Consider the following 27,538-nt stretch of genomic DNA (forward strand, 5'->3'; position numbering starts at 1 on the left):
CTCCCTTTCTTACCTCAGATGGCCAGTCCAAAGCAGGCCTATCTGGTAGAAGGAGAGATTATTTTATTTTAAATAAATTTGGAAATTTTGAGTCTTCTTAAAGCAAACCAAGTGAAACTGCCAATATTCAACAATTTGACTCGCAAAAATAGCAATTCCATATGGTTGGGCTTAATGCATGAGAGTGGACTTTTGAATTACTGAGCCGAGGCTATTTGGAAGTTTTAAGTGATCAAGAGAATTTTATTACCTGAGTGACTAAATAGGCCGAGATTTGCCCTAGACTTCATTCAAGGGCATGGGGGGAAGAACAATTTGAATATGCAAAGAATAAACTTTGCATCCAAGAATAAACTTATTTTCTTCCTACACCCCAGAGTTCCCATCTGTTCAACAAATTGGCTACACTTAGTTATCTGTGTATTTATCACCAATTGATCCACAAAATCTCTGACAGAAACTGAAATTTTCTCTCAAGAGATTCAAACATATTGGTAATCAATCCATTTATTTTCTTTCTTTTTTTTTTCTTGGAGACATTCCCCGACCTTGCAGTTCTCTGTTCTCCTGCTCTTTTTAGGATGGATTCCTCTCCAGGCCTGTTGGGCAGCTGTGGCAGTGGTATTTTCTCTTGCCTCTTTCTTGGGCTGGATCTCCTGTTTATTGGATTCCATGAGTCCCTTTTTCCATGGTTTCCTCCCTCAAGTTCCACTCGCTTTCTGAGAAAGTGGCCTAGGAGAGAAATTTTTGAAACATTTCATATCTGGAAATATCTTTATTCTATCTTCATGCTTCATGGATAATTTGGCTGGGTATAGAATTCTAGGTTAGAAATCATTGTCTTTCAGAACACAGAGGTGTTCTTTTTCTCATACGAGGGGAAATTTTGTTTTTCAGTACTTTATGTTTAAATGGGAAACCAACTTTTTATTATTATTATTCCCTCACTTCCTCTGTTGTCTATCTCTTCTCCTCCTTTTTTTTTTTTAAGTTTATTTATATAAGTAATCTCTACGTCTAATGTGGGGCTCTAACTAATGACCCCAAGATGAAGAATTGAATTCTCTTCCAACTGAGCCAGCCAGGTGCCCCTACCTCCTTCTTCATCTTCTTTTTCTTCTTGATGGTGGTAGAGAAAAATTCTTAATCACTGGGTTTTCAAACTCCACAACTGTTAGAAAGCATAAAACTATTTTCCTAACATAGGCTTCTCTTTATGTAGCAGAAAAGAAATTTGGCACTTATACTTTGTGCTTTATTTGAATTACTCTATATAGTGAGAACATACTTGCATAATCATGTATCACTTTCCTCAGCTAAAGAATTTGCTGCATCTTGATAAATAACTTTTCTATCATTCTTAATACTAAAACTCTTCCACTTAATTTTTTTATTAAAATTTAGGTGAAATTCACATAAAATCAACCATTTTACAGTAAAAAATTCAGTGGCATTTAGTACTTTCACAGTGTTGAGCTACCACCACCTCCATCTCATTCCAAAACATTTTCATCACTCCAAAAGGAAACTTTGTATCCATTAAGCAGTTGCTCCCCATTCCCTCCTCTCTCCCAAAATTCTGGCAATCATTAATTTGTTTTCTGTTTCTAGAATTTACCTATTCTGCATATTTCATTTAAATGGAATCATACAATATGTGATGTTTGATGTTTGACTTCATCCACTTAACATAATGTTTTCAAGTTCACCCACATTCTAGCATGTATTAGTACTTCATTCCTTTTTACAGCCAAATAATATTCCATTGTATGGCTATATCACAATTTCTTTATCCACTTATCTGTTTATGGTTGTTTTTCCACCTTTGGTTACTGTGAACAGTGCTGCTATGAACATTCACATACAAGAATTTGTTTTCAAATTCTCTCAAAAAACTATTTTTACAGCTCTTTTGGGTATATATTTAGGGGTTAAACTGCTGAGTCACATGGTTACTCTATGTTTACTTCTTTTAGGAAATGCCAAGCTATCTTCTATAGCTGGACCATTTTATATTCCCACTGGTGATATACAAGAGTTCTAATTTCTCCACATCTTTGCCAATGATGGTTTTTTTTTTTTTTTTAAATTATAGCTATCCTAGTGAGTGTAATGTGGTATCTCATGATTTTGATTTGCATTTCCCTAATAACTAATGATATCAAGTATCTTTTCATGTACTTTTTGGTCATTTGTATATCTTCTTTGTAGAAATGTCTATTCAAGTCCTTTCCTCACTTTAAAATTGGGTTGTTGGGCAGCCCGGGTGGCTCAGTGATTTAGCGCTGCCTTCAGCCCAGGGTGTGATCCTGGAGACCCGGGATCGAGTCCCACGTTGGGCTCCCTGCATGGAGCCTGCTTCTTCCTCTGCTTGTGTCTCTGCCTCTCTCTCTCTGTGTCTCTCATGAATTAATGAAATCTTTAAAATAAATAAATAAAAATAATAAAATTGGGTTGTCTTTTAGTTTTGAACAGTAAGAGTTCTTTGTATTTTCTGGATGCTCCCCTTAACTTTTGAGGCTACCTGAATTTTCACTGTTGTAAAAATCTGGTAATGTGACTGTTACACAATGTAGGGGAGACCATTTGTTGTATACTGACAATCCACTTTCCAATTTTTTACTGCAGAAGAACCCCAATCTTATTTTTAGGGTAATTAGGTACCCATAAAAATGACTTCTCTAGTCCCCTCATTTCTAGGCTTGACTATATTGTTAACTTGAAGATAGCTAGTAGATATCTAAGTGGAGATATTAGGTTAGATATCTGGAAATTCAAGAATAGAGTTCAGAAGAGAGGCCATTCAGTTATGATCCTGTTATTCGCTCTCCACTGCCTTTATCCACCACATTTGAGGACCTGGATCACATATGCTCCTCCAGTCATCATCCTATTGACCTCAACATTAATACAAAAAGCAAATCCAAGATCCTAGTCGGACATTCTCATTTCCAGTGATTTTCTCCTCCATCATACCCTAGTCATCCCTCCTTATGACCATATACTAGGTCTTTTTTTTTTTTTTTAAGATTTTATTTATTTATTCATGAGAGAGAGAGAGAGAGAGGCAGAGACACAGGCAGAGGGAGAAGCAGGCTCCATGCCGGGAGCCTGACGTGGGACTCGATCCCGGGACTCCAGGATCACACCCTGGGCCAAAGGCAGGCGCTAAACCGCTGAGCCACCCAGGGATCCCCATATGCTAGGTCTTGACATAAAAAATAAACATATGCAAAACATCATTCTACATTATGGCTATAACCCTTCTAACCTCTGTATTTTGTGACTAAGACTATTCTTCTTTTTTTTTTTTTTTTTTTAAAGATTTATTTATTTATTCATTCAGAGAGAGCGAAGAGACACAGGCAGAGGGAGAAGCCGGCTCCCCGCAGGAAGCCCGATGCGGGACTCGATCCCGGGTCTCCAGGATCACACCCCGGGCTGCAGGCGGCGCTAAACCGCTGCGCCACCGGGGCTGCCCTAAGACTATTCTTCTAGCTAATCAGGACTCCAATCTATTTACCCATCTAGTTTCTCCCCATCAGCTTTCTCCATCTTTCATGTCTTTCTATATTCAGCAAAATGTTATGGTCCATCATTTCAAGAACACTCTTTCTTTTTTTTAATTTTAATTTTTTTTTAAGAACACTCTTTCTAATACCATAAACTGCGATGACCACTTGTATTCTGGTTGTACTTGTTGATCAAAATTCCAACTATCTGCTTTGTCAGTGTCTATACTGAAAAATTCACCCATCTTCCCAAAAACAAAAACAATAACCCACCTACATCTGAGCCAATCTTCTTCCTGTTGCCATAGGATTGGCTGGTGGCTCTCCTATCAAAACCAATCCTTATCTCCTCTCCTTCATATAAACCTTATGCTACCAATAACTCATTTCCTCTTTTGGTAAGTATTAGCTCACAACTAGATTCTCCCAATCTTTATTTAAACATTCTTATGTCTTTCTTATCTAAAAAACAAAACCCAAACAAATCTCTTAGTCTCATTGTGTCTCCAGTTCCATCACAGAGCCAAGTTTATTGAAAGGTTTGCCAATACTTTATTAAAACATGTTGCTAAATCTGATGAGCATGTTCAGATCTCTTGTTGCTGAATCTTTCATTAGCATTTGACATGGCCCACCACTCCCTTCTAGAAATATTCTCCTTCCTGGGCATATGACACTACTGTCTTCTAGTTTCCATCCTACTTCTTTTCTTTTTTTTAAGATTTTATTTATTTATTAATGAGAGGCACAGAGAGAAAGGCAGAGACACAGGCAGAGGGAGAAGCAGGCTCCATGCAGAGAGCCCAATGTGGGACTTGATCCAGGACCCCAGGATCATGACCTGAGCCAAAGGCTCAACCACTGAACCACCCAGGCATCCCAAGTTTCCATCCTATTTCTATGATCACTCCTTTTCTTTTTAAGGTCTCAAAATGAGATAGAAAAGACTATTTTTATAAATATGAGCACTATAATTAGTATAGATCATTAATATTTTCTTATTAATCATATAAGGAGGAATGTATATGAACAAAGTTAGAAAACAGACTGGAAAAGGAAAGCAATGGTTTAATTGAAATGGTATGATATAGATGTTATCTTCTGTTTTTTTTCAAACTTTCTTTAGGGTCTAACAGTGTTCTCTACTACATATTTTTATTTAGGTATAATTAACATACATTAATAGTGCTTTAACAATAAATATAAATCAAGTGTAATTTTTAGGAAAAAAAAATCAATTTATATTACCTGTTCTGAGAATGTAGGTGTTGGAAACAGTATGGTAAAGTTGATGTAGCCACAGAAAGAAGTGAGAATGAGGCTCTTGTTCTTCAAGAAAGAAGTTTATTTATTATTTTTTTTTAAAGATTTTATTTATTCATCAGAGACACACACAAAGAGAGACAGAGACATAGGCAGAGGAAGAAGCAGGCTCCATGCAGGGAGGCCGATGCAGGACTCGATCCTGGGACTCCAGGATCATGCCCTGGGCTGAAGGCAGGCACTCAACCGCTGAGCCACCAGGCGTTCCAAGTAAGTTTATTCTTCTCACAGGTCCTAGAGGGGGGATAACTATGTGCCATGCAGAGCCACAAAGGAAGCACCAGGTATTTTTTTTTTTTTTTTTTATGATAGTCACAGAGAGAGAGAGAGAGAGAGAGGCAGAGACATAGGCAGAGGCAGAAGCAGGCTCCATGCACCGGGAGCCCGACGTGGGATTCGATCCCAGGGTCTCCAGGATCGCGCCCTGGGCCAAAGGCAGGCGCCAAACCACTGCGCCACCCAGGGATCCCAGGAAGCACCAGGTATTGATGTCATCTGGTAGCAGAAGACAGGGGAGAGAGGAATGCTTGGATTTAGGCCTAGCTAGTTTGAATAATGCCAATGGGCTTTGGGCTATAGGGATGCTCTCTAGTTGCCTGGTACCTGGCCCCTGGGATGATTTCAGGCAGGATAAACACTGGCTTGGTGTGTTCCAGTTAGAGGACCATTGGAGATATAAACTAGAGACTTGCTGGCTGGCATTTGAAAGACATGCTCCCTGCTGAGCTCTCTGCTGTCTGTCTCTAAGAACAGAGTAGCCCTGGGAGAAGCAGGCTCTTCCCTACTGCCAATCTTTTTAAGCCTATTTAAAACATTATAAAATACAGAAAAAAATTTTTTTAAATGATTAATACAACACCTTCCAGGGAACTGCATTACCTTTTCAGATGTTGACCCAATATTTTCAAACCAAATATCGGAAGGAAGGATAATGTTTAGATACAAGGTAGGAAGATACTGCATTGAAGATATTGATGCAAGCATGTCACCTCAAAGCTGCACCTCAAAGTTCATTCCTAGATTAAAGACCATGGACAGTATTACTTAGATTAAATGTCCTCCATATTTAAAGGGATAGCATTACCCAAAGCCAGTGAGGCAAAAGCTTTTGTAGGGTGTGGATATAAACTGCTTCTCAGAGGGACCAGCCGGCTTGACAAGTTTTTGTTTATAAACCCCTGGAGAATGCAAAAGGAAGTAATTGCTAGTGGGGTGGGAGAAGGAACATCCCTGTGTTTCACCAGCCTTTAGGAGAAAAGGGGGAGAATCATGCTCAGTTAACATTGTGAAAAAAGGTTGTGATGTTAGGGAGCTCAGGTTTTGGTTTCAAATGGACTTGGATTAGAATCCTGCACCGGCCACTCATTGGCTTCTTTGAACAAGTTAGTTAATGATAATAAATAACATCTATGAAGCATTAATGATGTGTTGTTGGGCACTGTTGTGTCTTATATGTATTAATTAGTTTAATCCCCACAACTATCTTATGCAATAGGTACTATATTTTCCATTATATGGATGCATAAACCGATGCACTGAATGGTTAAATCCATTGCACAAGATCAACACAGATTTATTAAATGAGGGAGCTGTTTCCAGCAGAGCCAGCCATATAACTCATGTCCTTCTAGTCCATACTTTTTCCTGCTTAAGTTAAGCAGTACTGGTTTCTGAGCTCTAAGTGATACATGACAATGTTTTTCATGCATATTGTCACATGTGCATTAAGAATTTTGTGCCAATAAGTGGTAGATATCATTCATATTCAATGAATATAAGGAAGATTGTGAAATGAAGAGAAGATGGTTAACTGAGAAAGTATGAAACCTCACTGGAAATTGGTATATGAACTTTTTTAAAAAGTAATCTCAAAAAAAAAAAAAGTAATCTCTACACCCAATCTGGGGCTTGACCTTGAACTCCGAAAGCAAGAGTCACATGCTTCACTGACTGAGCCAGCCAGGTGTCCCTGGATTATGAATTTTTTTAAACAATTTCAAACTTACAAAAAAAATTATAAATATGGTTCTGACAGGTTTTTTTTTTTTTTTGTCTTGAATCTTTTGAGGATGAATGCTGACTTGTTCAGCTTCAAATACTTTAGTGTGTATTTCCTACAAGGGATTTCTTAGTAATACAACCATCCAAATAAGAATATTAATATGATAGGATACTATATTAGCATATGGACACTACTGTCTTCTAGTTTCCATCCTATTTCTTTTCTTTTTTTTTTTTTAAGATTTTATTTATTCATTCATGAGAGACACAGAGAAAGAGAGAGGCAGAGACACAGGCAGAGGGAGAAACAGGCTCCACACAGTCCCCAATGTGGGACTCGATCCTAGGTCTCCAGGATCACACCCTGGGCTGAAGGCGGCGCTAAACCACTGAACCACCCGGGCTGCCCAATGATAGGATACTATTGTTGAATCCTCAGACAACCTGTCAAGTTTCACCAATTTGTCCAATAATGTCCTTTGGGGTGAAAAGATCTTTGCATTTAGGGGTGCCTGACTGGCTTGATCTCATGAGTTTGAACCCTATTTGGATGTGGAGCCTACTTGGGAGAAAAAAAAAAAATGATCTTTGCATTTATATTGCTCTGTCTCATTAGTCTCTCTCAGTTTGGGACAGTTCTTCACTCTTTCCTCAACTTCCTTGTCTTTGATATTTTTGAAGGTTGCTGGCCAATTATTTGGCATGTTGCTGGCATGTTCTTCCGTTTGAGTTTAACTGAGGTTTCTTTATGATTAGTTTCAGCTTATGAATCTTTGCCAGGAAAATCAAATACCAGCAATGCTGAGTTCTCATTACATCCAATCAGTTGGCACATGATTGTGATTTGTCTCATTGTTAATGGTGTTCACTTTGGTCATTCAAATGCCAGTTTCCCCATTTGTACAGTTATTCTTTTTTCCTTATTAGTATTTTATTAAAAGGTATTGTGAAACTAGGAAAATATTCCATTCCCCATCAGATTTTCAATTTCTTTATTTTTCTCTTTCACTTAATGGGTCTGCTTATCTATCTTTAATTGAGATGCATTTTACATACCATAAAATCACTCCTTTAGGGACGCCTGAGTGGCTCAGCAGTTGAGCATCTGTCTTCGGCTCAGGGCGTGATTCTGGTCTGGGAATCGAGTCCCCTATTCGGCTCCCTGCAAGGAGTTTGCTTCTTCCTCTGCCTATGACTCTGCCTCTCTGTGTCTCTCATGAATAAATAAATAAAATCTTTTTAAAAAACTCACCCTTTTTGGGGGGTGCCTGGGTGGCTCAGTCAGTTAAGTTTTCTGCATTCAGCTCAGGTCATGATCCTGGGTTCCTGGGATTGAGCCCTGCATTGGGTTCCCTGCTCAGTAAGGAATCTGTTTCTCCCTCTTCCCTTCTGCCCCTATGCTGGCTTGTGTTTTCTCTCTCTAAAATAAATAATAAAATCTTTTTAAAAATTCACTCTTTGGGATGCCTGGGTGGCTCAGTGGTGGAGTGTCTGCCTTTGGCTCAGGCTGTGATCCTAGGGTCCTGGGATCAAGTTCCACACCCAGCTGCCCTCAGGGAGCCTATTTCTTCCTCTGCCTATGTCTCTACCTCTCTGTCCTCCCATGAATAAATAAATAAAATCTTTAAAAAATTCACTCTTTTAAAGTGTATAATTCAGCAGTTTTTAGTATACTCCTACAGTTGTACAACCATCACCCCTATCTAATTCCAGAACAATTATGCCATCCCCAAAACAAATCCATTAACATTCCACTCTTTCCTCTCCTCAGCCACTGGCAACCACTAATCTGACTTCTGTCTCTATGCATTCGCCAGTCCTGGACCTTTTATACAAATAGAATAAAATAAATGGCCAGTTTCTTTCACTTAGCATAATGTTTTCCAGGTTCCTCCATATTATAGCGTGTGTCAATACTTCATTTGTTTTTATTTGGTGACTGATATTCCAGTATATGTAACACACATATATATATGATATAGTATATCATATGTGTATACACCACATTTTGTTTACTCATTTATAAGGTGATAGACATTTGGGTTGTTTCTATTTGGGGCTATTGTGAATAAAGCTGCTATGAACATTCATGTACAAATTTTGTGTGGATGTAGGTTTTTAGTTCTCTTGGGCGTATACCTAAAAGAGGAATTGCTGGGTCATCTGGTAATTGTATTTTTTTTTTTTTTAAGATTTAATTTACTTATTTAAGAAAGAGAGTGAGAAAGAGGAAGCAAACATGAGAGGGCATGGGGGAGAGGGAGAGGGACAATCAGAGTCCCCGCTGGGCAGGGAGCCTGATGTGGGGCTGGACTCTAGGAAACCCGGGCCATAACTTAAGCTGAAGGCAGATGCTTAACTGACTGAGCCACTCAGGTGCCTCTGATAACTCTGTTTTTAATTTTTTTGAGGAACTGTCAAACTGTTTTCAAAAGTGGCTGTGCCATTTTATATGCCCACCAATAGTGAATGAGGTTTCAGTTTTTCCACACTCTTGCCAACAGTTTTTACTGTTTGTGTGTATATATATATATATATATATTTTTTTTTTATTGTTATTATTACAGTTGATCCTTGAACAATTGAAGGGTTAGGGGCATTGACCTCCTGCCGTGCAGTCAAAAATCTACATATAGCTTTTGACTCCTCTTAACTACTTATAGCCTACTGTTGATTGGAAGCCTTATTGATAACATAAAGAGCCAATTAACACATATTCTGTAGGTTATATGTATTATACACTCCATTCTTACAATGAAGTAAGCTAGAGAAAAAAATATTTAGAAAATCATAAAGAGAAAATAGGGGTGTCTGACTGGCTCAGTTGGTAAAGCATGTGACTCATCATTATCTCAGGGTTATGAGTTCCAGGCCACATTGGGTGTAGAGCTTAAATTGAAAAAAGAAGAAAGAGAAAATACATTTATGGTATTCTACTGTATTTGTGGGGGAAAAATTCCACATGGGGCACCTGGGTGGCTCAGTCAGTTAAGCATTGGCTCAGGTTCTGATCTCAGGGTCCTGGGATTGAGCCTTGCTTCAGGTTTCCTGCTCAGTGGGGAGTCTGCTTCTCCCTCTCCCTCTGCTCCCTGCTCATCCTCTCTCTCTCTCTCTCTTTCTCTCTCTCTCTCACAAATAAATAATCTTTAAAATTAAAAAAAAAGAAAAGAGAAAAAAATCCATGTATAAGTGGGCTCATGCAGTTCAAACCTGTGTCGTTCAAGGGTCAAATATATAGCCATTTTAGTGGGTGTGAAGTAGTTCCTTGTGGTTTTATTGATATTTCCTTAATGACTAGTGATGGTGAGTATCTCTTTTCCCTGATCATCTCAAAGAGGCTCTTTTTGATCTTTCAAGTCTCAGAGTAAACGTCATCCCCTCATAGGAGCCTTTCTTGTTTTTCTACACAACATTCACTGAATCAGCCCTTAGCATCCTTCTGTAAATGTATCTAGTTCTTTCCCCTTTCTGCATGTTAGGTAAGAATGTATTTTCCTGCCCCCTTGACTTTGGGTGTGGCTGTATGACCTAATTTGACCAATAAAAGGTCAACAGAGGTGACGTGTCATTTCTGGGCAAACCATCTAAGAAGCCATTCGTTTGTTGCCATATCTCCTTCTCAGTGCTTCAGTGAGTAATTACAATAAGCAGCCCTCCCAACCTGATGATCCTGATGTTGTTTTGATGAATTTGGCAGTTCCTCAAAAATATAAATACAGAGTTAACATATCCAACAATTCCACTCATAGTACCCAAGAAAATTATGTCCACCTGAAAATTTGTTCATGTATGTTCACAGCAACATTATTCATAACAGCCAAAAAAGGGGGAAACAACCCAAATGTCCATCAACTGATGAACAAAATGTAACATATCCATACAATGTAGTATTATTCAGCCATATATAAAAGGATGGAGTACTGTACATGCTAAAACATGCTAAGAGAAAGGATCTAGTCACATATTATATAATTCCATGATGTGAATTGTCCAGAATAAGGAAATCCGGAGAGACAAAAAGTAGATTAGTGGTTGTCCTACGGCTGGAGTGTGTGTGTGAAGATTAAGGATGATAGCTAAAGACCATGGGGTTTCTCTTGGGCTTTCACTTGATGAAAATGTTCTAAAATTGATTTTGGTGATGTTGTTTTATATGGGTGAAAAAGGTGGTATATGAATTACATCTCAATAAAGCTGTTACAAATATTGGGGTATTGATCTACTTCATAAGGCTATTGTGAGAATTAAATATATTAATGTGTAAAAATCATAGAATAATCTTTAAAATATAAGTGGTTAATAAGTTTTATTTTTTGTTATTATTTCTTTGAGACATCTGATGCCTTTTACTAAATCTTTCCTTTTTCAAAATCTTTATTTAATATTTTATTTATTAGAGAGAGAGAGAGAGAGAGAGAGAGAGAGCATGAGTAGAGGGGAAGGGCAGAGGGAGAGAGAAAAGCCAACAGGGATCCCAATGCTAAGCAGGGAGCCTGATGCAGCGGTCCATCCCAGGACTCTGGGATCATGACCTTTTTTTTTTTTTAAAGTGCTTTTTTAAAAAAACCTATTTATTTATTTATTTTATTTTATTTATTTTTTTTTAAATTTTTTTTTTAAATTTTTATTTATTTATGATAGTCACAGAGAGAGAGAGAGGCAGAGACACAGGCAGAGGGAGAAGCAGGCTCCATGCACCGGGAGCCCGATGTGGGACCCGATCCCGGGTCTCCAGGATCGCGCCCTGGGCCAAAGGCAGGCGCCAAACCGCTGCGCCACCCAGGGATCCCTATTTATTTATTTTAAAAGATTTTATTTACCTATTCATAAGAGACACCGAGAGAGACAGAGACACAGGCAGAGAGAGAAGCAGGCTCCATGCAGGGAGCCCGACGTGGGACTTGATCCAGGGTCTCCAGGATCACGCCCTGGGCCAAAGGTGGCGCTAAACCTCTTGTCCACCAGGGCTGCCCTGGGATCATGACCTTAAGCCAAAGGCAGACACTTTTTTTTTTTTTTTTTCAAAGGCAGACACTTAAGCGACTGAGCCATTCAGGCACCATTTTACTATTTTATTTTATATTTTATATTATATTTAATATTTTATTTTTTATTTTATTTATTTTATTATTTTCTTTCTTTATTTTTTATTTAGTAAGCAAGCAGGAGGAGGGGCAGAGGGACAGAGAGAGAAAGAATCCCAAGTAGGCTCCACACTCAGCTCAGAGCTGGATGTGGGGCTTGATCCCACGACCCTGAGATCATGACCAGAGCTGAAATCAAGAGATGGATACCCAACCCACTTAGCCACCCAAGGCACCCCCTTTCAATGTCTTTCTATAATGTAACTTCAATAGGTATTTGTTTCTTGCAATAAAATGATTTCTAACTAAGACCACCACCAAAAGCAAAACTATGCCACAACTAAAACTTGCTTTAAAAAAGACAAAGAAAGGGCAGCCCTGGTGGCGCAGCGGTTTGGTGCCGCCTGCAGCCTGGGGTGTGATCCTGGAGACTCGGGATCGGGTCCCACATTGGGCTCCCTGCATGGAGCCTGCTTCTCCCTCTGCCTGTGTCTCTGCCTCTCTCTCTCTGTGTCTATGAATACATAAATAAAATCTTAAAAAAAAAAAAAAGACGAAGAAATCAAGGAGTAGAAACCAAAATGAGACAGATACAGGGTCAATACAATGGATTTGTACACATGCATACATCTTATTTGAATTCACAGAAGGACGGGACAATGGATCAATTAGGATTAGATGCAGTTACATGTGACAACCAAACCAAACAATAGGGCTTTTTTTTTCTTTTAAAAGATTTTTTTTTATTTCATGAGAGACACACAGAGAGAGGCAGAGACACAGGCAGAGGGAGAAGCAGGCTCCTCGTGGAGAGCCCGATGTGGCACTCGATCCTGGAACTCCAGGATCACACCCTGAGCCAAAGGCAGACCTTACCAATGAGCCACCCAGGTATCCCTCAATAGGGCTTGAATAACCAGAAAATAATTAGGCTTCATTCATAAATGTAATCTAGGCCAGTAGTTCAAGACCTATATGACCTCTATGATCCATAAGAATAATGTAGCAGCTAGATAGCAGCTACAGTGGCAAGCCACTTTGCCCAAATTCCTTCCCACTTTGAATCTTTGCACTTGTTCTTTCTTCCCAGAAATCTTGCTTAGTGTCTCTTTCTCCATCTTCAGTTCTCAGCTTTGGGACAGAACTGACTTCCCTGAACACATGCCTCAGTCCCTCTTATCAACCTGCAGTCTTTCCTTCATCTGACTTATCACCTGTCTGTGCTGGTTCCACCACCTATTAAGGGTGTGACCTTGGGCAAATTCCTTTATCTCCCTATGCCTCATTTTCTTTACCTGTAAAATGGGGGATATAATAGCACCAACAGGAAGGTTAACACTTCAAAGTCATGAGAATGGTTACCTCTGGGGAGAGAGAAGGGAAAGAAATGGCAATATCTCCAGTCTTTGTTCCAGAACATAGGAAAATACTATGTTAGCAAACTGATCTTGAGTTGGTGCCACCATTGAGTAGTAGAATATTGTTCCATATTAATTACTAACATCCACTTTGACTCTCTGAGAATAAAATCAGTTGGAAATCCTACCTTTGAGTTGGGCGGGGAGACTTGGTTCTCCTAAACACAGCTAAAATCGTGGGGTTGATATCAGATCCCCAAGGAGGAAAAGAAGTCTTCTTTCTGTTTGTTTGTTTGTTTTTTTAAGATTTTATTTATTTATTCATGAGAGAGACAGAAAGAGAGAGAGGCAGAGACACAGGCAGAGGGAGAATCAGGCTCCATGCAGGGAGCCCAATGCAGGACTTGGTCTCAGGACTCCAGGATTACACCCTGAGCTAAAGGCAGGCGCTAAACCACTAGGCCACCCAGTCATCCTAGAATTCAGTTTTATTTTTTTTTTTCTAAAGATTTTATTTATTTATTCATGAGAGACAGAGAGAGAGGCAGAGACACAGGCAGAGGGAGAAGCAGGCTCCTCACAGGGAGCCTGATGTGGGACTCAATCCCGGAACCCCAGGATCACACCCTGAGCCAAAGACAGACCCTCAACCACCTGGAAGTCTTCTTTCCAATCTGATCTTTTTAGACTTTGGTTTGGAGAGGAGAGCAGAAACCGGGTGGAGACGGTGAGGAGGAGGGTGGAAATGAAAGTCAAGATGGATTTTATACAAGTGCAGCAAATCTCCAAAACTCCCGACATCTTTGATCGCCAAGGATCTCACAAGACTTGCTTATTCTTTGGCAAGTTTGTCAAGGTTTCCAGATCCATCCAGATCTTATCAATTGCAAATCACATAGGGGAATTAAAGTGTGAAGACAGCCTGGATTTGGTACCATCTAATAAATATTTAACGAAGTTTCAGCCCATACAGCAACATTCACAGTGCAGGGAGATGCACAGCACCCATGGAATGTAGTCAGGTGGTACCAGGACTAAGGCAAGTATATTTAAGTCAATGCCAAATATGCCTTGTGCCATAACAAGTCCAAACAGATCCTTGTGGCATTCTGGGGAGGACAAGATCTTATCTGTAGGTGGTGAGAATCATGTTCAGGTTGCTAAAGGGAGCTGCTTTTCCAGGGAAGTTTTATTTCCTTGGAAACATTGCACAAGCCCTCCTGAGAGTAGATATTTCTTTAAAAATTGCCTTGCTCTGGTACATAATTGTACTATTTGTTTTATTCATATTGTGTTTTTTCCTTCAGATTGGAAAGAGTGGCAATGCTTTCTTCCCATCTGATTATAAATATATGGTTAGGTTGTTTTTTTGTTTTTTAAATAAAGTATTGGGGAAAACTATAAAGAGGCAACTAAAAATCATCTATATTTTCACCTTCCAGACATACTTGTGGCAAACATTTTAGTGTATGTGCCTCTTGACTGTGACAAAAATTTCCTGTTACCCTCAACTGCCATTATCCACTTTTTCCTTAGCAGTAAATTCTACATTTTTAGTTGGGCATATGGCTGCTCAGAATAAAATCTACATTTGCCAGCCTCTTTGCAGGTAGGAGTATCCACAAACTAAGTCCTGGCCAATGAGATGGAAGCAGAAGTCATCTATATGACTTCCTGGAAGTATGATTAAGGGGAGAATATGAGTTTTTCTTTCCCTCCCCCTTCCTTCATGCTTGCTGGAATGAGGCCTAATGGCTGGAGCTTCAGCAGCCATTGTGTTTTTTAAAGATTTTATTTATTTATTCATGATGGGGGGTGGGGGGTGGGCAGCGACATAGGCAGAGAGAAAAGCAGGCTTTACTTAAGGAGCCCGATGAAGGAATCAATCCCAGGACTCCGGGATCTTGCCCTGAGCCGAAGGCAAACGCTTAGCCACTGAGCCACCCAGGCGTCCCTCAGCAGCCATTCTGAACAGTGCAGTGGAAGCTATGTAATGGTGATGTGGAGCAAAAGGATGAAAGGAGTCTGGACACCCTATCTGCCTTTTTATCAAAAGAGAAATCAACTCTGAATCCCTTTGATTCAGTCTACATTCACCAAGTTTGGCAGTAAATCAAATGTCAACTCTTGGGGGGGGAGGGGCTCTTTCCCATCTCAGAATCATGCAAACGAAACAAGATAAAAACAACAACTCAAAAAAAAAAAAAAAAAAAAACAAAAAACAAAAAAAACAAAACAACAACAAAAAAAAACAACAACTCAGCTTCCTAAATACAAAAAAACTGGAAAAGGTCCTTTAGCATTCTGTTCAAGGATCATTGCTGATTTGCTCAGAGACCAAGTCCAAAATCATGTCCCATCTCAGTTAGATGGCTCTACTCTTAGCAACTAATTCCTTTGTGTCAAGTCTGTCCATGAGACCTGCTGCTTCCCAGGGTGTGACACAAGTGAGAGGTGTAGGTCTTGACTACAGAAACTCGACATCTTCTGTCCTTCCAGCCTTGTTGCAATGAATATGTTACTCTATGACTGCTCAACATTCTTGGGCTCCTTCCTTTTCCACTGTTTGGGAGCATCCTATCTCATCAATTAATGCCTAAGACTGAGACTAGATAATCAGTTTCTCAGAGGCACTGCAGCCAGACCTAGACTCTGCCAATCAGAAACTTCAGTGCCAGTCTCCCATAGGAAGCAGAGAGCCACCCTTACCAGCATGGCAGCAGAAACTCTCCATCTGGGCACCTGGGTGGTTCAGTGGTTGAGCATCTGCCTTTGGCTCATGTCCTGGGATCGAGTCCCTCAACCTCAACAGGCTCCCTTTGGGGAGCCTGCTTCTCCCTCTGCCTGTGGCCTGTGTCTCTGCCTCTCTCTCTCTCTCTGTGTCTCTCATGAATACATAGATAAAATCTTGAGAAAAAAAAAAAAAGAGAAACTCTCAGGTTCAGAGGCAGTAATGGCCTCTGGTCTTGTGGTCAGAAGATAAATCACAATATCTGGAAGTAGCAGTGGCATCAATGGTGTCTCAACCAAAGGAGATCTGTAGAGTGATTTGGCCGTTGTTTCTGGATATAGCCTTCAGGTCTGGAGATTATCTTTCTATTTAATCCATTTAGAGGTAACTATATATAGACATGGAGACAGAGGGAGAACCAGAGAGGGAGAGATAGAGAGAGAGATTATAAGGAATTGACTCACACAATTATGGAGCCAGTAAATCCAAAATCTGTAGAGCCAACATCCCACACTTTGAGTCTGAAGGCTGGGAGTTGCTGTAGAATCAAGAAGAGCTGATGTTCCAGCTCAATGAAGCCCATTAGATAAGAAGAATAACTTTCTTACTCAGTGAAGAGTTAGTCTTTTATTTTATTCAAGCCTTCAACTGCTTGGATAAGGCTCCCTCACTGTACAGAGGTCAATCTGCTTTACTCAATTTATTGACTTAAATGTTAATCTCCCTCTCTCTCTTTTTTTAAAAAGATATTTTATTTATTTATTTGAGGCAGAGTGAGAGAGCATGAGTGGCGTTGGGGGGGAGGGGCAGAGGGAAAGGGAGCAGCACACTCCCTGCTAAGCAGGGACCCTGATCTGAGGTTTGATCCCAGAACCCTGAGATCATGACCTGAGCTGAAGGCAGACATTTAACCAACTGAACCACCCCAGTGCCCCATCTCTCTCTTTTTAAAAAGATTTTATTTTTAAGTAATCTCTATATCCAACATGGGGCTCAAACTCACAACCCCAAGATAGTGAGTCACATGTTTCATCAACTGAGTCAGCCAAGTGCTCCTAAGTGTTACTCTCATCCAAAAACCCTCTCAGAGAAACACACAAGATAATGTTTGACCAAATATCTGGGCATCTTGTGGCCCAGTCAAGTTGATGTTAAACTTCACCATCACATTGACCAATAAAGAACTCTCTTTGGGATTGATTTAGTTGTCTGTATGCAACTTAAATAGCTTCCACCCCTTTCTCATGTTAGAGAATCTGTAGCCCCACAGAGACATCAGGCCACATTCTTCTCATAATTTTGATGACAAATACCTCTTTTGCCTCTGGGTCATCTCAATGGGCCTGAGATTTAGTTTCCCCTTCTTTTAGCTGGTGAGTCCACAGCAGCAAAAAAGTACAAAATCCAATTATTTTCTTAATAACTCACCCATAAGATTTCACCATATCATACATGTTTTTTAAATTTTATTTATTTATTTTAGATTCTATTTATTTACTCATGAGAAACACAAAGAGAGGCAGGGACACAGGCAGAGGGAGAAGCAGGCTCTTTGCAGGGAGCCTAATGTAGGACTCGATCCTCGGGCCCTGCATCAGGTCCTGAGCTGAAAGCAAATGCTCAACCGCCGAGCCACCCAGGCATCCCACTGTACATGCTTTATAATCTGCTTTCTTTCTTTCTTTCTTTCTTTCTTTTTTTTTAAAGTAAGGGCTTGAACTCATGACTCCAAGACCAAGATCTGAACTGAGATCAAGAGTCAGACACTTCACTGACTGAGCCACCCAAGCAGCCCTATAATCTGCCTTTAAAAAAAAAAAAAAAAAAAGATTTTTTTTTTCAATTTAAAGAGGGCAAGCAGGGTGAGGGGCAGAGGAAGAGAGAGAATCTCTAGCAGACTCTTCACTGAGTGTGATCGCAGACTCACAACCCTGAGATCATGACCTGAGCCAAAATCAAGTGCCAGATGCTCAACTGACTGAGCCACCCAGGCACCCCACTATACAAGTTATTTTAACAGAAAATGTAATGTAAAGAATTATTAGAGACACCAAATAGAGCAATCTTGAGAAAGAACAAAGTTGGAGGCATCATGCATCCTGATTTTAAACTATGTTACAAAGTATGGTGTGACATAAAAACAGACAGCTAGATGGATGGAACAGAATAGAGAGCCTAGAAATAAATCCAGGCATATTTGATCAATTAATGTATGACAAAAGAGCTAAGGATATACAATGGGGGAATCAACAGTCTCTTCAATAAATAATGTCAGGAAAAGAGGACAACGACATGCAAAAGAATGAAATTGGACTACTATCTCATGCCACACACATAAATTTACTCACAATGAATTAGGAATTGAATGTTTAAGACCTGAAACCATAAACTCCTAAAAGGAAACCCAGGCAGTAAGCTCCTTCACATTGGTCTTGGTGATGATTTTTTGGATTTGATACTAAAAGCAAAGGAGACAAAGGCAAAGATAAGCAAGTGAGACCATACCAATCTAGAAAGCTTCTGAGCAGCAAAGGAAACCATTGATAAAATGAAAAAGCAACCTACCGAATGGGAGAAAATATTTGCAAATTATATATCTGATAAGAGGTTAGTATCCAAAATACATAAAGAATTCATAAAACTCAATGGAAAAAAAAACCCCACAAACAGTCTGATTTAAAAATGGGCAGAGGATCTGAAGAGATATTTTTTCCAAAGAAGACACACAGATGGCCAACAGAGATACATGAAAGGGTGGTCAACATCACTAATCATCAGGAAAATGCAAATAAAAACCACAATGAGATATCACCTCACACGTGTTAGAATGGATTTTTAATTTTTTAAAAAGAAATATTCTTTTTTTTTAAAAGATTTTGTTTATTTATTCAGGAGAGACAGAGAGAGAGAGGCAGAGACATAGGCAGAGGGAGAAGCAGGCTCCCCATAGGTAGCCCGATGTGGGACTCGATCCCTGGACCCAAGGACCACACCCTGAGCCAAAGGCAGACGCTCAACCGCTGAGCCACCCAGGCATCCCTAGAATGGCTTTAATAGAAAAGACAAGAAAGGGGTACCTGGGTGGCTCAGTGGTTGAGTGTCTGCCTTTGGCTCAGGTCACGATCCTAGGGTCCTGTGATTGAGTCCTGCATTGGGCTCTCCACAGGAAGCCTGCTTCTCCCTCTGCCTATGTCTGCCTCTCTCTCTGTCTCTCATGAATAAATAAATAAAAATCTTTAAAAAAAGCAGAAAGTTCCTAATAAACCTTAAATGTTCTTACAAGAAAAACATGTAACTATGTGTAGTGATTGATGTTAACTGGATTTACAGTAGTGATCATTTCACAATGTATACAAACACAAAATCATTATGTTGTACACATGAAACTAATTTAATGTTATATGTCAATTATGTCTCAATAAAAAAAGAATTGTAGGGCAGCCCTGGCGGCTCAGCAGTTTAGCACTGCCTTCAGTCAAGGGTGTGATCCTGGGGTCCTGGGATAGGGCTTCTGCATGGAGCCTGTTTCCGCATTGGGCTTCCTGCATGGAGCCTGTTTCTCCCTCTGCCTGTGTCTCTGTCTGTCTCTCATGAATAATAAAATCTTAAAAAAAAAAAAATAGAATTGTAAACCAGGTGAATTAGCTACTTATTTCTAAGTAACAAATTACCCCCCCCCCCCAAAAAAAAAAAAAAAACTCAGTGGCTTAAAATAAGCACCTGGAACCTTGCAGTTGGTAGGGGTGAGGATTTCAGAAGTGGTGTAGGCTACAGGGTTGTGGCTTAGGGTCTCCCATGAAATTGGGGTTACAATGGCCACCATCATCTGAAGGCCTCACTGGGCCTTGATAATCTACTTTCAAGGTCTCTTCCTCACATGACAGAGGCCTCAGTTTCTTACTGGCTATTGCCAGAAGACATTCCTCATTACACGGGCCTTTGGATAGGCTGCTGGAGTGTCCTCAACACAGGGCAGCTAACTTCTCCCAGAACATATGATTTAAGAAAGTACTAAGTGTAGCCACTAAGTATTTTATGAACTTCAACAATGTCCCCACATTCTATTGTTTTGTTTTGTTTTTTTAAAGATTTTTTTTTTAATTTATTTATTCATAGAGACACAGAGAGAATGAGAGGCAGAGACACAGGCAGAGGTAGAAGCAGGCTCCACGCAGAGAGCCCGATGTGGGACTCGATCTCGGGGCCTGACGTGGGACTCGATCCAGGGTCTCCAGGATCACGCCCTGGGCTGCAGGCGGCACCAAACCGCTGCGCCACCAGGGCTGCCCCCCACATTCTATTGTTAAGCAAGTCACTAAGTATAGCCTATACTCAAGACAGGAATTCAGCTCTACCTCTTGAACGGAGGAAGTCAAAGATTTTGTGAACTTATTTAAAAAGTAACATACCCCAAAAAAATAAAATAAATAAAAATAAAAAGTTACATACCAGGACAGCCCGGGTGGCTACGTGGTTTAGCACCGCCTTCAGCCCAGGGCCTGATCCTGGGGACCTGGGATGGAGTCCCACGTCCAATCCCTGCATGGAGCCTGCTTCTCCCTCTGCCTGGGGTCTCTACTTGCCTCTCTCTGTGTGTGTTTCATGAATAAATAAAATCTTTAAAAAAAAAAGTAATATTCCAGGTGTTAATAACATAAAAGGCAAGAAGGGACACTAAGTAGTAATTGCATGGAGCAACCATGAGCTGGGGGGACGATGGAAAGAGGCTGGAAAACACCAAAGCTAATGAGTTTGAAAAGAGGGTCAATGCAGCAGAGAGGCACTAACCCACTGGTGTCTCTGAATCCAGAGGAAGTTCTCATGGGGGTGGGACTCCAGCTGTGGTGGAGGAGGCAGCACCACTCAGCTGTTGCTGGTGCTCTGAGCAGGTACTGTGAGTGTTAAAAAGAATAATAAGGGAGCACATGGGTGGCTCAGTGGTGAGGGTCTGCCTTCAGCTCAGGTTCTAATTCCAGGGTCCTGGGATTGATTCCCACATGGGGCTCCCTGCAGAGAGCCTGCTTCTCCCTCTGCCTATGTCTCTGCCTCTCTCTGTGTGTGTCTCTCATGAATAAATAAATAAAATCTTAAAAAAAAAAAAAAAAGAATGATGAAAAACTGCAAACTAGAACCAGCTGGAAACTGGAATGGTCATTTCTAAGAAGAAGAATTGCTGTTGGAGTGACACCCGCAGGAGAATGTGCAGGAAACAGGAGCAGATCCCTTGTACCTCCTCCAGCCCTTTAGTCTCTCCCATAAGCCTCACAACTGCTGGATCCTAACTGGGAGGCAAAGCCCACATGCAGGTTTCCCTGTCTTCAAAAGCAGAGCATTCCTACTGTAAACTGAAATGTCTTAACATGAAGGAGCAATTACTGTTAATTTTTTTTTAACTTAAAAAAATTTTTTTTTAATTTTTATTTATTTATGATAGTCACAGAGAGAGAGAGAGAGAGAGAGGCAGAGACACAGGCAGAGGGAGAAGCAGGCTCCATGCACCGGGAACCTGACGTGGGATTCGATCCTGGGTCTCCAGGATCGCGCCCTGGGCAAAAGGCAGGCGCTAAACCGCTGTGCCACCCAGGGATCCCAATTACTGTTAATTTATATGAAAAATTTTTAAGTGTTCCAGAACCCCCCAAAATAACCTTTTAAGTTTTTCTGATATTTATGATGCATCATCATAATGGATGCACAAAATAAACTGGGATAAAGTATAGATACTCAGAGATAAAATTCAAAGCTATGGTGGTTTGATGCAGAAATGCTGAACGTAGTTCCCAGGGAAGGAGCCTGGTGGCACTACTCTCGCTGCTGGGGTGCGCTGCCTCTGGCTGCAAATCAAATACTGAGAGCTCCTTTGCTTCTTGCCTTTTTTTTTTTTCAAAAGCAAACATCCTCCTCTGATTTCTTTCGGTTAGTGCAAACAGGTAACTAATGCAGGTCTTTCATAAAAACAAAGTGGTATAACACAAACTTTCAAAAAGTAGGGATACCTGTATTTGTTTAAGTCACAGGGATACATACTCAATTAATAATAACTGATATTATCCAGTCCTTACTATATGCCAACTGCTGTTTTAAATCATGTAATCTAAAACTCTAAGAGGTGGGTGTTATTCTATTGCCCCTTTACAGGTGAGAAAACTGATGCACAGAGAAGGTAATTAGCCAAAGTCACACCTAGCAAGAGGTAGAGCCAGGATTTGAACCTAGGGAGCTAGTTCCACAAGCTGTGAACTCAACCATTCTGCTAACCTGCCTCGATAACAAATACTATCATCTTGCCAGGTAGTAGATAAAACGTTGAATAAAAATGGACCCAGTCTTGGTCCTCATGGAGCTGATGATCTAGTGGAAAAGACCACTAATCAAGTCACAACAAATGAATGTAAAGTTGAAACTGTCTAGTGCTCCAAAGATTTGCACTGATCATGATAGATTTCTATTAAAAAAAAGAAAAAAAGAAGGAATTTGACCTACTTAAGGGTTGGGAGTAGAAACAGGGCCAGACCAAGGAGGGGCTGATTAGAGGCCAAGGAAGAGGAGGTTTGTCTTTTTCCTAAAAAACAACGGAAGTTAAAAAATAATAATAAAAATTAAAAACAAAAACAATGGAAGTTACTCAAAGATTTTCAATGGGGCAGTGGGGACAGGAATGGTGAACTAGGCTGGACCCTGAAAAGCTGGTTATAAGGCTACTCTTTTTTTTTTTTTAATTTTTAAAAATTTATTTATTCATGAGAGACACACAGAGAGAGGCAGAGACACAGGCAGAGAGAAAAGCAGGCTCCATGCAGGGAGCCCGACATGGGACTCGATCCCGGGTCTCCAGGATCACACCCTGGGCCAAAGGCGACACTAAACCGCTGAGCCATCTGGGTTGCCCATGAGGCTACTCTTTAGGTGAGATATGATGATGGTGGAGATGGGGAGAATTAGAAGGACCTTTGAGTTGGAGGTAATACTGAGAGGATATGAAGAATGGGAGGCTGGAGAGTGGGTATTGTTTTTTTTTTTTTTAATTTTTTAAATTTATTTATGATAGTCACACAGAGAGAGAGAGAGAGAGAGAGAGAGAGGGGCAGAGACACAGGCAGAGGGAGAAGCAGGCTCCATGCACCGGGAGCCCAACGTGGGATTCGATCCTCGGTCTCCAGGATCGTGCCTTGGGCCAAAGGCAGGCGCCAAACCGCTGCGCCACCCAGGGATCCCTGGAGAGTGGGTATTGAAGGAGATGGAGAAATCAAGTATGCATGGCTCCTTGAATGGTGTTGTCATCCATTAAATTGGAGAATGGGAAGAGATCTGACTAGACCAATATTTAGGCAGTAGAATAAGATAGATCTTGGATATTGATAGGATATCAGGTTCTAAAGGAGATAGAGAACTGAGTTTTCCAAGATATAATTTGGTATAGCTGTGCTATCAAAAGTGTTTGCCACTAGCCACAGGCAGCTATTTAACTTAATTAAAATTTAAAATGGAAAATTCAGTCCACACATGGCTTGTGGCTACCATACTGGACAGGACAGATATGACATTTTAATTGTTGCAGAAAATTCCAATGGACAGCGCGCTGCTCTAACAATTGGCATTATTTGATGTTTTGTAGTAAACAAAGTCTGTTCATGTCCATCTTTGCCTTTAATCCAGTGCGATGTTGTTTTGTCTTGGTTTTCTAAGATTTCAAGTCAGTGCTCTAAACACTGACATCTACCAGGTGTTGTGCTGAGCTCTTAGTGTTTTTTTTTTTTTTTTTTTTTTTTTAAGATTTTATTTATTTATTCATGAGAAACACAGAAAGAGGCAGAGACACAGGCAGAGAAAGAAGCAGGTTCCATGCAGGGAGCCTGACATGGGACTTAATCCTGGGTCTCCAGGATCCTGCCCAGGGCTGAAGGCGGCGCTAAACCGCTGAGCCACCCGGGCTCCCCTCTAAGACAATTTGATTCAAAATATGGACGTACCTAGTAACCGTTTGTAAACCGTTTATTCCCAATAAAATATGGAAGTTGAGAATAAGATTTTAGAAACTTTTCTAGCAAACTGGCATTGCTACAATATTTCATCATATTTCACATAAGTACCGTTTGCAGTGGATTGGAAATTTATTTTTAATTTATTTTTAAAAAGATTTTTAAGTAATCTTTATAACCAACTGGGGCTCAAATTCACAACCCTGAGATTAAGAGTCACATGCTTTACCAACTGAGCCAGCCAGGTGCCCCTGGATTAGAAATTTAAAATGTTAGTCCTTCATTATAGATGGTGAAATTGCAGCACTACTCTATGGCACAAGAGTTGGACATGATTCCTACCCTCCAGAGCTCAGGCAATGATGGGGTGGAGAGAAAGCTGACATAAGAGCTATTTGAGTTGAGCAAACATGGGTATCCAGACTTGATATACATCTGAAAATGATTCAAAAACACACAGAAGGAGGAGTGCTTGGGTGGCTCAGTTGGTTAGGTGTCTGCCTTCAGCTCAGGTCATGATCTCAGGGTCCTAGGATGGAGCCCTGCATTGGGCTCCTTGCTTGGCGAGGAGCCTGCTTCTCCCTCTGCCTGCCACTCCCCCTGCTTGTGTTCTCTCTCTGTCAAATAAGTAAAATCTTTTTAAATAATCACATAAGGACATTTATTCACTTGTTTATTCACCTGGCATTTACCAAGCGCTATGTGTCACGCACTATACTAAGAACCTGAGATACAGCAGTGAACAAGATAAAAACAAAGCCCTCACCCTTCTGGAGCTCACATCTAGTAAGACAGACTATATACAAGTTCACCAAATTAACTAATAAAATGATCTCAAAGAGTGCTAAATGCTAGGGGGCAGATAAGAGGGATGGGGTAGGGCCTGACTGCAAGGTGGGTGCTGTTGGTTTATGGGGTGGTCAGGGCACTCTCTTTTTGAGCTGAAATCCAAGGATGGGCACGAGTCAGTCACAAACTGATTGAAGGGAGAGCATTTTGGGTAGTGGGAAGGGAACAGCTGGCACAAAGGTCCTTAGGTGGGAATAAGATTGGTTTGTGTGGGTAACACGGAGGCCAATATGACTGGAGTAGAGGGAACAAGGGGAGAGTAGTAGTAGCAGAAGCTGATGGGGTAGGGAAGAGCTAGATCATGCTGCTCAGAGTCGGGGTTTCATTCTAAGTGTATTGCAGTGTTCATGCAGGGGAGCAAGGCAGTATGATTTGGGTTGGTAAAAGATCTCTCGATTGTGTGAAGAATGGACTGAAGAGAGCCAAGAGTAGAATCAGGAAGACCAGTCTGCCACTGCAGAAATCCAGTCAATAAAGTGGTAAGTGGGGATGCCTGGGTGGCTCAGCAGTTGAGCATTTGCCTTTGGCTCAGGGTATGATCCCACGTCCTGGGATTGAGTCCCGCATCGGACCCCCAAAGGGGAGCCTGCTTATCCCTCTGCCTATGTCTCTGTCTCTCTGTGTCTCTCATGAATATATAAAATCTTAAAAAAAAAAGTGGCAGGTGTTCTTCATTTATAAGACTCAGTGCCTGAAGCCAGGGTATGAAGTTCACCCTCATCAGAACCACCATTAAAAGAAGCTACAACTAAAAAAAAAAAAAAAAAGAGGGGGGAGCCTCCTGGGTGGCTTGGTGGTTCAGTGTTTGCCTTCGGCTCAGGGCGTGATCCCACACAGGGAGCCTGCTTCTCCCTCTGCCTATGTCTCTGCCTCTTTGTGTATCTCTCATGAATAAATACATAAAATCTTAAAAAAAGGGATGTCTGGGTAGCTCAGCAGTTGAGTGTCTGTCTTTGGCTCAGGACTTGATCCCAGGGCCCCAGGATAGAGTCCCACATCGGGCTCCCCGCAGGGAGCCTGCTTCTCCCTCTGCCTATGTCTCTGCCTCTCTCTGTATCTTTCATGAATAGATAAATAAAATCTTTTTTTTTTTAATTTTTATTTATTTATGATAGTCACAGAGATAGAGAGAGAGAGGCGCAGAGACACAAGCAGAGGGAGAAGCAGGCTCCATGCACCGGGAGCCCGACATGGGATTCGATCCTGGGTCTCCAGGATCGTGCCCTGGGCCAAAGGCAGGCACCAAACCGCTGCGCCACCCAGGGATCCCAGATAAATAAAATCTTAAAAAAAAAAAAAAAAAGGAAAACAGCAAGTGTTGGCAAGGATGTGGAGAAACTGGAAGCCTTATACATTTCTAGTGGGAATGTTAAATGGTGTCGCCGTTGTGGAAAATAGTTTGGTGTTCCTCAAAAAGCTGAACATTAGAATTACCATTTTACCCAGCAATTTCACTGTTAGGTATATACCCCAAAGAGCTGAAAACAGACACTCAAATATATCCTTATACCTCACTGTTCCTTGCAGCAGTATTCACAATAGACATGAGGAGGAAGCAACCCAAGCGCCCTCCAGGGAAGAATGGATAAACAAAAAGTGTTGAGTACATGCAATAGCACATCATTCAGCCACTGTAAAGTCGTGACACAGGCCGTGACATGGATGACCCTGGAAAACACTGTCAAGGGAAATAAGCCAGGTACAAAAGGATAAATATTGTAGAGTTCAAGGTTTATGAAATATTGAGGATAGGCAAATTCATAGAGGCAGATGCTAGCTGAGAGGTTATCAGGACTGGGGAGAGAGGATAATGGGGACCTATTGGTTAATGGTTATAGAGTTCATTGGCATTCATGAAAAAGTTCTGGAAGCATACTGCAGTGATGGTTACACAACAGTGTGAGTGTATTTAATGCCACTGAACTGTACACTTGAAAATGGTAAAAATCACATGCACACAGGAGCAGACAGCTACCAAGATTGGGTTGTCTGGGAGAACTTCATCTTGAGGTTTAGGGAAAACGTTTCCTGAAGTTCCTCTTAGAGGAAGGAATCACGAGCTGCATTTACCAGCACGATTTCCACACTCAGAAAGGAGACGAAAAGTTCCTGGTAAGCGCTGGGACCTACTTTCCAGACTCTGGAACCACTGCCTGGGTTGTCGTCGCGGCTCCGTGACCTGGGGAAACCTCCCTGTGCCTCGGTCGCCCCATATATAAAATGTAGACAGTAAGGTGCCTTCCGCTAAGGTTGCTATGGGGATGAAATTACTTAATGCATGTAAAAATACCTTACTCAGTTACTTAACGCATGTAAAAGTACCTTAATCAGTTCTCGGCACGCAAAAACTTCTATAAAAGTGTCAGCTGCTCTTATTTTTTACTTTTTTTCTCTTTTTATGAAAATAAATGTTGACGGTGGAAAAAAAAAATCTAAGAAGAAAATAAAAATCACCCAGTGGCGACGACCCCTGCTAACCGTTTTTTGCCAGTTTCCTCCACGACTTTCGGTCGGTAAACACAGCCGCAGAGTCCCGGCGGCAAACCTCCTCCGCACGCGGCCGCCGAACCGAGACAAAGAAATTTACTCCATCACTCGAAACCACCTCCCAACTTGCCGCATGCGCACTCGGCGCTGGGGGGCGGGGGGGGGCAGCGGGGGGGGGAGCGAGGGGAGGGAGAGCCGCAGGTTCCGCCCCAAG

At 41.0% G+C, this 27,538-nt stretch overlaps 1 long non-coding RNA gene across 1 annotated transcript; it reads right to left on the reverse strand.

Moving 5' to 3' along the window:
• Positions 1 to 218: 218 nt before the first annotated feature.
• LOC119877484 lies at positions 219 to 27,479 on the reverse strand. The gene is made up of 2 exons (XR_005377948.1): positions 27,316 to 27,479; positions 219 to 732 (listed from the first exon to the last, which is right to left on the reverse strand). It is a non-coding gene; the product is annotated as an uncharacterized LOC119877484 (long non-coding RNA).
• Between the last annotated feature and the right edge of the window lie 59 nt (positions 27,480 to 27,538).

Source organism: Canis lupus, chromosome 24 (genome assembly GCF_011100685.1).
Source record: "Canis lupus familiaris isolate Mischka breed German Shepherd chromosome 24, alternate assembly UU_Cfam_GSD_1.0, whole genome shotgun sequence".
In the NCBI taxonomy this organism is placed as follows: domain Eukaryota; kingdom Metazoa; phylum Chordata; class Mammalia; order Carnivora; family Canidae; genus Canis; species Canis lupus.